General features: G+C 41.1%; 1 long non-coding RNA gene across 1 annotated transcript in view; it reads left to right on the forward strand.

The window, feature by feature from the left end:
• Window positions 1-334: 334 nt before the first annotated feature.
• Window positions 335-12929, forward strand: part of LOC132249575 (uncharacterized) — a 35225-nt gene continuing 22630 nt past the window's right edge. Inside the window, exon 1 of the long non-coding RNA XR_009461077.1 lies at window positions 335-655. This is a non-coding gene — a long non-coding RNA (uncharacterized LOC132249575). The remainder of the gene's footprint in view (window positions 656-12929) is intronic.

Here is a 12929-nt window from a genome sequence, read left to right on the forward strand (position 1 = left end):
ATTAGAACGTTTCACATGAGAAGCACTTCATCAACATCATCATCACCAGCAGCAGCAGCAATCCCTTGCAATTGAGGATGATTGTCTTTCATGATTGCCTTACCTGTGGGACCAAAGATGGCTGACAAAGCCAATCCAGGACTGACAAGATCTGTTGCAACTTGGGCATGTTGAGAGAGACTTACAGAATGGATGTCAATATGCAAGTATTATGTAAAGGGAACAAAGCATTTATTTTTTTTAAGTCAGTCAACAATTTACAAAACTCAACTGGGGTAATGATACTCTGGATTTTTTTTGCATCTGCCTTCCAAACCACCATAAATAAGTCACATTTAAAAGTATTAAAACCATCCCATCTATCCTCTGCTTTTTCCGGTGACATTTTGTTACAAAAATGCCTCTTATTTGTAATGTTACTCAAGTCACGAGCATTTTTATACCAGTGATCTCAATAGGAGAATTGGTTTTTCAGCTCAGCAAACTAATCTTTCTGACAGTGAAAAATAAGCACTGTGATTGTTTGTTTCTTTAGTGGCAATGAAAATGCAGAAAGGTGTGGTGTTCTCAACAAGGGCAAGAGTGGAACTGAAAAGCATTCAAGTATTCTGGAGATATGCTCGAATGCTTCTTTCCAGAAGGCATGTACAATAAGGTAACTCTGCTTTCTATTTTTTTTTAGGGGAAAAATGTTCTTAAAGTAAATGCTGGCCGTGCCATTGTCCTGGTAGAGAACTGTACATTAAATGTTTTAGCTAGTTGCCTCCTTACTGCCATACTCAGCTGTTGATTGAATATGATTTTCTTATGTGTACCCAGCCTCCTGGTTATTATTTTCTTTCAGAGTTTAGATGTTATTGAAATTAGGTGAATTGTATGGATTTCTTTGTAGCTTTTTACTTTAATAAAGGACAAGACGGGGTAAAAATAGCATTTATGACTAAGCAAGCATATGTCTTAAGACATTATTTGCCAACCAGTTATTCACTGAGAACTTTGTCTGTAATATGGATGTTGAAAAGTTTTGTTTTCAAACTGAGAGTATTTCCAATATTTAACAATTCTTTAAAGAAAACCAGCATAGATGTTTTCTTCTTTAAAAAAAAAAAGTTGTGAAAAAGATTGAAAGAAACATTCTATATTAACTAAAAAAACCCCAAACAACAACTAAGGACCAGATTCTGGCTATCCTTGCTTCAGTATGAAGCTCTCCCCCACCCCAGACTCAGCAGGCCCCACTCAGTGCATGCAACAAACAGCCAAAGTAGTGCTTTATGAATGTAAATGGAGGTGACGAGGCAGCCTGGAGTGGAAAGCACACTCTCAGTGCATCTACATAAGACGCTAACTGTGCAGTAGCCTAATTCTATGGTGCAGTAGCAAGTGGGGCAAAAACCATGCTAATATGCTACTAAGTCATAATATTAGGCTACTGCACAGTTTGCATCAGTAAAAAGCCACATGCTGGTGCTACTGCGCAGTAGCGCCAGTTACTGGGCATTGATTTAGTACTCACTTATACAAGTACTAACCATAATGTGCAGTAACTATGGCACATTAATGAGTGTGCCACTCACAAGCTGTCTGCATACCACTGGTGTGTACTCATACCATGGTTTGGGAACCACTGGTCTAAAAATCTGATACTCTGATACTCTGATACTAAGTCAGTAGCCATGAACACACATTCATTTCTAGTGGTGGAAATTTCGGAGAAACTGTGCTGCGCCGCTTACAGTTGTATAAGCGGCAAAATGTGTACCAGCATGCAGAAAATGGCAGTGGTGCACTTTTGAGTTAAAGTACATCCAAGGTGTTTTAGTTCAAAAGCGTTCCATTGCCATTTTCTCAGCGCTGATGCACATTTCGCTGCTTATACAACTGCAAGTATCGCAGTGCTGGACACTTTTCAAAGCACCTGGCACTGTGGCACTTGCACGTGTACAAATGCCCATAATGCCTATGTGTATCCAGTGTCATACTTGGGATACTGGAATTTAATCCATTCTGGGATTCCAGGTGCTCCTATTCAGGATATCTTTCATATACAGACTGTACCAACAACACTGGCAGAAGATAGCATCCTTTACAACTTCCCTTTCACTTTGAAAGCCATGAGGATTATGCCAATATATGGAGCATCATTCATGTGCTGCAGTGAAGGAGGAAATAGCTCTCAGTACAGATTAATAAAGCCCATCAGCACTGTGGGCAATATGTTGTAGCTTCCCTGAGAAACTTTTGGCAAACAACAGTTTCCTTTGTCTTGGCCACTAGATTGGAAAACAAGCATTCAGTTTGGATTGGAATGAAATGCACTGTTTCTGTTTTTTCCCCCCTAGCTTAAATGTTAAACCAAAAATATTCCATTGAATTTGATATGCAATGTTCCATTTGACCTGATCTGAACTGTTTTCTTTTGAAGTTTTTTTTAAAAATTAAAACAAACAGATTCACTAAATTGATGGCAGGTGGGAGGCTTGGGGGATAGGGAGGGAGCTGGTCCCCTTTTACACAGTTGCTAGATCTCTCACCCAGGATGTGGGAGATCTGGTTTTAGTTCCTTTGTCAAACTTACATTTCTCATGTGTAAAGAGAGTGCTCCATTCAATAGGTTATAGACTGTATGGGACATGAAGTTTCAAGATCATTTGTTTACGTTGCTCCACTTAGCAGAATTAATCAAATGTTCAATAGAACAGAGAAAGGAGCCCAAGTGTCCCATCTTTCAGGATTATTCACCCTTCTAGTAAATACTTACCCTGCTGTAACTTGGTGAAGTAATCTATTTCATACAAAGTGTGACAGTTCTCAACAAGAAATTGAGAACACCATCTCACAATGCCCTATGGCAGCCTGTTGGTTAGGGTGCTCATTCAGGAGGTAGGAGATCCAAGGTCTCTGCTGGATTCACAGCATGGGTTTGAATCAAGGTGCAGATGCCTCAGAATGGGGAATTGAACCTTAATTTCCTAAACCATGGGTGAGTATTATAACCAATAGTTACCAAAAAGAAGGGCAGCCTCTTTCGTGAATCTAGCCTTTCCTTCAGTATTTCATCTGAAACACTTCATCAAATCAGCACCATTTATGAATAATTTTGGCATAATCAAAACAGGACCTTTTGGAGCACTTTATTTGCTTTAAAATGTTTTCTCAGCTCAGCTCCTAAGGGAATAAACTTTACTGATGGGAGTGAAAATTAAGTATGTGGGACTTTGTAATTCCCCAAAATTCAGTGGTAAGAGCAGATTGATCAATTAGGGTCTGAATCACTATTCTGGGCTTTGGTTATGGTCCTTTGTTGATAATGGTTTCCTACACAGTGGTATAGTGGCTAAAAAAATATCACTACAGTGACAGAAGCATGAGCCCAACCATCACTCTGGATTCATGTCAAAGTCTGATGTCAGTGGACCTGACTCTGAATAGCTACGTGGCCTTCGGGGTGGAGAGTCAATGGCAACCATGAGTATTGCTAGTCATGCCACTGTTGTGGGTATTAATGGATGCAGAAACTGACATTCTTTCAAATAAGCTCAAGTAACCTATAGGTTCAGGTAGATGTTAATTAATCTATGTAATAGCTGTCTTTAAATGCCCATAATGGTGTTATTTTCTGAATGACAAGCTAGGTTAACGTAATGCCCACTAAACTTTCCAATAGAATCAAATAGCTAGAGAATTGGAAGAATAGTCTGAATAAGGGCTATCCAGATTATTACTAAAAGGGCAGAATTTTGAGAGAGACAATTTGATAAGAAAGACTGCTTTAAATATGACACTTTTTTAATATTGTCATGTAATGAATAATGCATGGTGTTGTTATATGATCTGATAAACAAACATCTGTCAGGGATGTCTCAGTTCACTGCCTCAGAGATGAGGGATGGAGTAGGTGACCTCGTGAGGTCCCTTTCAGGAATATGTCTATGATTTTTGTGATATTATTATTTTTTCATGTATGCTGGTTATGTCCACAGGCCTGATTCTGAACTTAGAATCTGATTGGTGTAAGTCCTTGCATATACATGGAGTTTTATGACTTCAGGGTGTAACAGGGAGCTTAGTGCTCCTGTTATTTGAAGGGATAAACTTCAGCTGATACAACTCATGCAGCTGAGCAGGGGCTAGCTTGAAGAGAGATGGCAGGAAGGAAACACTCCTGGCTAGGCATTGAACTGCCCATTAAGGCAAAGGGGCATACCTGTAGCCACTTACGGGAACAGTTGACAGGAAGAAGGCAGGGCTTAGGGAGAATATAAGCACAGAACCTGAGCCAGGGTGGGTAGTCTGGCCCTGGAGTTTGCTCCAGAGCAAAAAGGAATGTAGAGCAGGAGGAAATGCAGGAGGAAAGAGCTCCAGAGCAGGAGGAATGCAGAGGAGCTTATGACTGACACCTGGGGAATTCAAGAAGGTGTTGCTTTTGACTTGCTGGTGCTGCTGACTTAAAGGGGAATACAGTTCAGGGTAAGGGGAAGCTTTGTGATATAGCCAAGGAGCTGGTGTTTGTGTTTTAGCCAGACTTATTCCTGTGTTATAGTTTATACTGTGGGCTGGATTGGGACTATCAAGGGTGGAGGATGTCTCAGCAGTGCCCTAACTGGTCAGCAGCAGGACCAGGGGGCCCGGTGCCTGAGCTGGGTAGAGATACTGCGGCCAAGGGATGCAATCCAAAGTAGGTGTGACAAGAGATGGAGCCTAGAAGCCAGGTCTGACACAGTGGGCCCAGCAAGAAGAAAGGCTGGGCATTCCACGCCCACCTGGAATGCTCAGCAAGAAGAAAGGGGAAGAAATGCCCCAACAAGGGGAGAGTGATTGAACAGTGACATCAGCAAGGCATGGCATAGGGGGCATGGTTGGGTCAGAAGGGCCTATCTAGTGTGAAGGTATATTGAGATCAGCAGAGTCCGAGAGGGATATACTGGCAGAAGATGGATAATGCTTGCTCTAGGACCCTTGGACAACCTCCCTTTTCACATTCTAATAATTCCAACAAAGGCATGGCAGGTGAAGGAAGAGGGAGGGTAACCTAGAGCTCAAGCAGAGCAGGAGCTGCGTGGCCACGAAGGGGCTTGTTACAAGGGCCATTGCAAAACATGTGAGTATTTGGCACACAACGTTTTCTTTGCAATTCTCTATAGATCATGATTGCCTAAATTAATGTAAAAATAAATTGCTTGCTGCTTAATTGTATATTATTTGATTGGTCAGGGAGTTCAGGAAGCTCACAAGAGAGAGATTTATATATCCAGTTCATGAACTATATGCTATTGGTATAATTATTCAGAAAGATTGTTTTATAAAGATCAAAAATCTTTGGTTTTTAATAGTCATACCGCACTTCATGTTATAAATATCCGCACGATAGTGTATACATCAAAAAGTATTCTTTGATTTGTTTAATACTATTTTGAATTCTTTTGCAAATGAAAATTGTACCTCTTTGTGATGTTGCTTAGATTATATAAAATGTCTGGCGTACATTCAAACTGAAAAAATTAGTAACAAAATAGGTTGTCAGGATTATAGATGTGGAGCAAAGTGGCAGGGCACCAAGCACAATGGGGTCCTGGCTCAGGACTGGGACTCCTGCATGTGCTACTGCAAAACAAACAAATAAACATAATGTAATTAGCTTATGAGAGACCCCACAATAAGTAATTCATGTTTCGATCTGCTTGAATCCAATGGCTTTAACTTTATGGTGTAAACAAATAAAAAGTTGGTAGTTTGGCCTATTTTAAAATGGAGAATTTAACTGACTTCAAATTAATATGTGGATTATTCTTGAAATGAAACCAGTACTGCCAGACAAATCTCAAGCTTGTACAGCAGAATATTGACTCTAACTATTTGATAGTAGAAGTGCATCATATGTTCATACCTAAAATGTGAACATGGACAAAATTCCATAAGGGCTAAGAGAAGATACAGTTACATGATGCACAGTTTATACGTCCACAACTATACACACTAGATATAACATGTGCTTCTGTATAATTCAGGGTATTTCAGGTAAAGAAGAATGTGTATTTATTCTACTATTTTCCTCAACATCTATCACCACTTGCCAAGTATCTTCCTTGGAACATTTAAGATACTAATGATTTTAATGCAAAACTGAACAACTTAATGGGCTGAACATATTTAATGAGACCACTTTAATTGCAACTTTCAATATATCTTCTTCATACACTAAATACAGCACTAAAAGCCCTCATAAAGAGTTGATAATAACAGAAGTGTTTTATAAAGAAAATTACTAAAGTTTTTCTATAACTTTTTCGAAGATTACTGTTCACAGCTTCTGAAAATACCTATAGTGGTCAATTAATTTTGTTACCCTGAAGGGGAAAACCAAACTCTGTGAGGAGATAAACATTTCTTTAATACTTAAATGAACAATACCTGTATCTGTGGCAGTATCATAAACAATTCATGAAACTGCCCCTTCTCCCACAAACATATTTTTCTGTTTGTTATTCCTAGGAAAAATACAGAGGAATGTAGCATTCCCAATGATTCAACAGTGATAGAGTTTTGTTAACAATATTGTAATCCACAAATTGATAGTTACTCCCAGAGACAGAAAAGGGGAACAGATTGCACATATTATTCAAAACATGAATGGCTACTATTGTGGGCTCTTAACCAAGTAGAAAGTTCACATTGCAGCTCCTCTTGTTTTTTTCACTTGCAACTCTGGGACATTACATTCAGGTCAGTTAGATACATAGGTACTCAGGGGCAGATAAATAGAAACAATTAGTACCTATTGATGACTGTGATGTGGGTGAAAGCTAATCTTTCATGGTAGGCAACCTGGATAATTTGAAAATGTCCATAGCAAAGGCAGAATGTCGAAAACCTGGACACAAACAAGGATTTCAGTAGAAAGAAAATGACATCTACATTTACACAGACTTGTTAGCAGGCTTTAGTTTCATTCCTTCCATTTCACTTGAGTGGTACTCTGTAGCTAAAACTGTGTGTAGTACTTTAAAAAGTTAGGGACATTCTTTCTGTACATTCCTTTCACCTCATATCAGTGTGAAATAACGTGAATTGAGTTTTATGTTGGGTTCAATGGTAGGCACAGTGATGTTGAAAAATAAATTACAACTGGGTATGATACACTAGATTGCACTCTATGGTAAGACTAAGATATACTTTAAGTAATGAAACAGACAACACTGGAAACCTGATTAAGCAAGAAATTTAAGTAATGTAAAAATAAGAGATTAAAACATGAACTATTAAAGATTGTTCTACATAACAGTATATAGGTTTTGCCATGTATGATTCAAATAGATTGTGGATTATTAAAGAGAGACAGACATTCTAAGGAACAGAAAAAGCAGTTAATGTTTCCTTATCCTATGGGACAGATATAAGTCAGAAAGACTTGTGATGGACAGACCAATTCAGTGATAATGCAAATAAGTCTATTTCTGAAAACCGCCACCAAACTAGAAACAAATCTTTTAAGCTTTGATTTTTTTCCTGTTCCAGGTTTGTATTTTGTTTAGCCATGAACAGAAGTTCCAAATACTGGAGAAAAGGTTGTTATAGTTAGGGATTTACTGAACTTGAGGAGGTGACTGACTGATTTTTCAGGCAGATCCCCGGCCAGCCACCATCTTCATGGGCTAAGTGTGATGCACCCCTGCCCATGCCTCTGACTGGCCAATGGGCCCTGGCAGTCCCACCCTTCTCTGGGGATTGCCAGGTGGCCCCAAGCCACCACTTAAATTGCTTAATAATGCATCAATTAATGGCTTCTGCAGGCTTAATCTGGGGATTCAATCCACGGAAGCCATTAATTGATGCATTATTAAGCAGTCTAAGCACTAAAGTAAACTCGACAGTGAATTATTTTATTACAATAAATCTATGCATGCCATGAATTGTAACTAATATCAACTACATACATTTTATTAATACCAACTAGATAGACTTTATTAACTAATACCATCTAAGCACCTAATTAAACTTTAAACTGAAATATCTTATGAAAATAAAGCTATGCACAACATGAATTGTGACTAATGCAACTATATTCACTTTATTAAAGGACATTTTAAAAAGGAGATTATTGAAACTAAATGCTAACCTAGAGACAGGCAGCTCATGCTAGCTATTAAATATGAGCATGCTGCATCCAGTCGCAGTTGCTGTAGACTTTTTCTGTCTCTGTCGGGTGAACACTTGTCCATATACTGAGATGGCATGCTCAGTGTCTACTGAGTTAATTGGAATGGTGAAGCAATGTCTTGTCAGGGCATAAAGATATGGAAACCAGTCATAGACGGAGTCCCAGAACATAGGCACAGGCATCTGGCACTCTTTGATGAAGTTCATGTAAGCAGCACATTGCAAAGAGTATGGAAATCATGTAAGCTTAAAAAGGGTAGGCCAGCGTGAGGCTAGTATTTGCTTTGGATGCAGATTCAGCTGATTTGGGGGACAGTGATTTGATTTGGTGGTTCACTGTCCCCCAAATTGATTCAGCTGAATCTGATTCAGAGATTTGGCTACCCCCAAATCGGCCAATCTCCAAATCAAACAGGCCCCATCCCCTGGCCACTCTCCCAGCTTCGTCAATGACTGCCCCATGTGGCCCCAGCCTCCTGGCTCTTAAAAAAAAAAAAAAAAAAAAAAAAAAAAAAAAAAAAAAAGAAGCCCCCACTCATTGGCTGCTGCCAGGTTGGGGGGGGGGGGCAATCCCTGCTGACCCCTACTGCCCTGTGCTTCATGGGAGGCTCTGTCATGAGCCCCCATCCCCCACCCACTCTCCCCGCCCCAACCATGGCTGCCCCACCCGGCCCCAGCGTCCTGGCTTTTTTTTTTTTTTAAGCCCCACACTTACTGGCTCCTGCCAGGTGGGGGGTGATCCCCACTGCTCCCCACTGGCCCACACCACATGGGGGGCTGTGCCACGAAACCCCAGAAGCCCTAATGGCCAGTGCAGCATCTTATGTGTGCAGGGCTTTTTGTTTTTAAAGAACCAGGAGCTAGGGCTTGGTGGGGCAGTCATGGGGATGGGGGCTGGGAGAGCAGGTGGGGGATGGGGGCTCATGGCAGAGCCCACCATGCATTGTGTGACAGTGTGGGGCAGTGGGGATTGCCACCCCCCCCACCTGGCAGCAGCTGGTGATGAGTGTGGGGCTTTTTTATTTCATTTTTTTTAAAGAACTGGGAGCTGGGGCTGGGTGTGGCAGTCATGGGGGTGGGGGCTGGGAGAGGGATGGGGCCTGGCGGTGGCCCCCCCATGGTCCCCTCCCCCCTCCCCTAGCTCCCCCTTTCCCCCTACTTACAGGCACAGAGACTGGGTCCAGCCCCCTGGAACAGCAAGCAGGGACTGCTCAAATCTTGGAAGCTCTCCAAATCTTTTCTGATTGATTCAGAGAGGTTCAAATCAATTCAGACCTTTTTATTGGTTTCCTGATTCAATTCAGATTCAGAGATTTGGTCACTGAATTGGGCTGAATCACCTCTGAATTGAATTGGCACCTGAAGCTTCGCATAGCCCTAACAAAGAGTATGTAAGAAGTCATACTTTTCTCCACATCCTGGGATAGCCTTCAGTAACTGAGGGCCACAACTCAAAACAGGCACCTGGTTAGGGTCCAAAATGTGAACAGTATTAAGAAAAGGGGCAGCTTGTAGCCTGACCTATGGTGGCAGTGATGGGTCATGCTGTAGTACAGTTTCAGCTTCACAGCTATTTCCTGGAGCATGTCCCTTCTTCACTGGTTTTCATAAGGACAGCTTGACAGTTTTTGCAGTGCCCTGTCTTCTACCCATATTATCAAGTTCATTCATGTGCATGGTGGATCACAGCCTGGCAGCCTTCATACCATGTTAGGAACTTCATGAACTGGTTGGCATTGTCAGCCACAAACATCACTTGATCTTGAACATCACCTTGCCCTGAGAGATGGTGAAGCTTAAGCACGCACTATGTGCTGGGTGTGATTTCCAGCTCCTTGCTCACAAACCGCTGGGAGTACTGCATATGCTTGGTGTGGTAATGGACCACATTGAATCACAAATTCTACAATGTAAGCACAGGCTCCAGTGGCAGCAGCACAGTGCCATGTGAATCCCTATTTTGATTGGCAATGGATTCCCTGTAGTGGACCCTATGGCTTGGGCAGTGCTTGAAGGTTTTCTTGAAAGAATACACCAGGTTATCCACATTGGGGAACTGCCTGCACCAAATGTCACTTACTAAGGACAGAATGTGCACATTGCAGGTGACATGAACAGCACTGGGCAGCATTCTTTGGAGCACACTGGAGAAAGCCTTGCATGTGTGCATGGCATTGTCAGATAGGAATGCTGAGATCTTGTTAAATTCTATGCTGTTGCTGACAATTACTTTCACAATGGCTTGAGACAGCAGGAAAATTGACAGACATGAGTTGGACTGAATTGTTTGAAACACAGGCAGGTCCCAGTCTGTCCAACTACCCAGTATGCATAAAATGTGCAGCACATGGATATCCTGAACATCAGTGGCTTCGTCAGCCCCAACGGAGAAGGATATACTCTGCCAAGGCAGCCTTTGTGCATTGTACATGCAAAGCAATCACTACAGGGAGATCATGCTGGTGAAGATTGTTGGCACATGGAAAACTGCCAGCATTTGGCATATTTTAGTTCAGCTAGTCCCTTGACTTTGGGTGATCAAGTTTCTACAGTGGTATATTTGCTGCTGTGAAAGCCTCTATAAGGGGAAAAAGGCCACCGATCGACTTGCCAAACTGCTTTCTGTGGTCCTTTTAACCAGGGAGGACATGGCCATTTGTTTCTTGCTCTGACCTTCAGCCTCTGCAACAGCCTCATGGCTTTAGCTTCATGTGGGCCTCAGGCTCTAAGTGTTGATGTATGCTGGTTTTCCTTGACACATCCAGAGTTACATTGTAGGTGGTACAGAAGAGTGTGCCTCATCTCTGTGCAAGGTCCCTGCAGGATGCTGTCTTACATGGTCCAGTACTGAAAAGTATTTGGCCTTGTAGGATTTCTTAGCGTTCATTATCCCTGCTCCTCCTAAGGCTGCAGCATGATGTAGCAGCATGCCTGTGGACACTTAAAAAGCCAGTGCCAAAACCCTCCTGCTTCTCTGGCTGGCCCCATACTGGCTCCTGGACTGAACCTGCACCACTGGCTCAGCTTTTGGTCAGACTAGCTTCCCTTTTCTTCCCCACCCCTCGCCCCCTCATCCTACTTTCCTGTGTTTCAGGACTCAGGGCTTCCTCTGCTTTTTCTGCTGGCTGCTTTTTCTTGCAATTTCCACTCCTCCCCCATCCCCCAGCAAGTCTGCCAAAAGTGTAGAGCTTGCACTTTATCCTGGAGCCCACCATTTTTCCTGGATCCCACCTGAAACCATGGTTTCTCTCAAAATTGCACATTAACAATTTTGATAGTTCCCTAGTTATGGTACTTCTACCATATAGGGAGCAACAGAAATATCATGGACACTTCCTTATGAGATGCCCATTCCACTCTTGTAAGTTTAACTTGTTTTGGTTGTTAAAATAAATTTGGATTAATAACCTTGCTTTTGGTGCTTTATCCAACCCGAACCTAATGTTTTGACCTTCAGGTATTTCTAAATAAATCGCTTTTTATACTTGAAAAGCCATTAACATTATATTCAGAGGAATGGTACTGTTCTAAAAACTGTACTTATGGCTTTGAATTATTACGTACATTTAGAGGAGAAAATAAATCTGTATACTAGTTCACAGACATTTCAGTCTTCTAAATTCTGAAACTAACATCTTTGGAGAACCCGAATAGGTAAAGTATCCTATAAAAGTTGACACTAAATCAGTGGCGGAAAGCACAACAGAATCATTTTAAAGAAGTAATTAATTTCTTATGAAGTTCATAAAATTTATATGAAGAGATAAATGTTCTGCAAGAATCAGCTAGGTAAGATTGATATTGCTTGCCTTTCTGCCAAAAGATAGCAGATGCCTGTGGCTGTCAAGGTAAGCTTCTCATCTGGGGGGAATCCAACAAGTTGGAGTCTGAGTAAATTGTAAATATAACTGTGTCTTGTGACATACACAATCCCCTGTCCAAATGCAGGATGCATCTCTGCTTCAAGAGCTGACTCCCAGAACCAACTAACATAACCAAAAAACTAATGCTCAGCCTTTCATTCTAAACCTGAGCATTGGCTAGCACATTGAGAGCTTGCAAGAAAATATATAAGAGCTTTAGCTGGTGATACCTGCCTTTAATAATACCTAGGTAATGTAGACTGGATGTTCTACTTGGCATTTTGAATGTATTTCAATAATACTGGTATTTGCTCTAATACATTTCAGTGCTGTTCATGCCAATATTTATGTCGGGATTGATGCTTGTATTATTTGCTGTTTTGTTGTTTGGTGTCTACTTGAAACAATGAAGGTTAAATAACATTGTTGAGTTGTATGTTGGGTTCAGTGATAGGCAGAGTGATGCTGAAAACTAATTTACAACTGGGTATGATCAATTAGACTGCACCCTATGGTAAGACTAAGATATACTTTAAGTAATGAAACAAAAAACCCTGGAAACCTGATTAAACAAGAAATTTAAGTAAACTAAAATTAAGAGACCAAAACATGGCCTATTAAATATTGTTGTACATAACTATATATAGGTCTTGCCATGTATGATTCAAATAGATTGTGGACCATTAAAGAGAGACACACCTTCTAAGGCACAGAAAAAGCAGTTAATATTACCTTATTGCCCGTGAATGATATTTCTAGATGTGCTGAAGAGCTTGTTCATTTAGGGCAGGGGTGTCCAACCTTTTTGAATGTGGGGCCAGATCACGAACTTTTTATCATCCAGTGGGCCAGTGAGCCATATTCAAAGATGTCACAGGAAGTGGTATCATATCAGGAAGTGATGTCACG

This window comes from Alligator mississippiensis, chromosome 3 (assembly GCF_030867095.1).
Source record: "Alligator mississippiensis isolate rAllMis1 chromosome 3, rAllMis1, whole genome shotgun sequence".
In the NCBI taxonomy this organism is placed as follows: domain Eukaryota; kingdom Metazoa; phylum Chordata; order Crocodylia; family Alligatoridae; genus Alligator; species Alligator mississippiensis.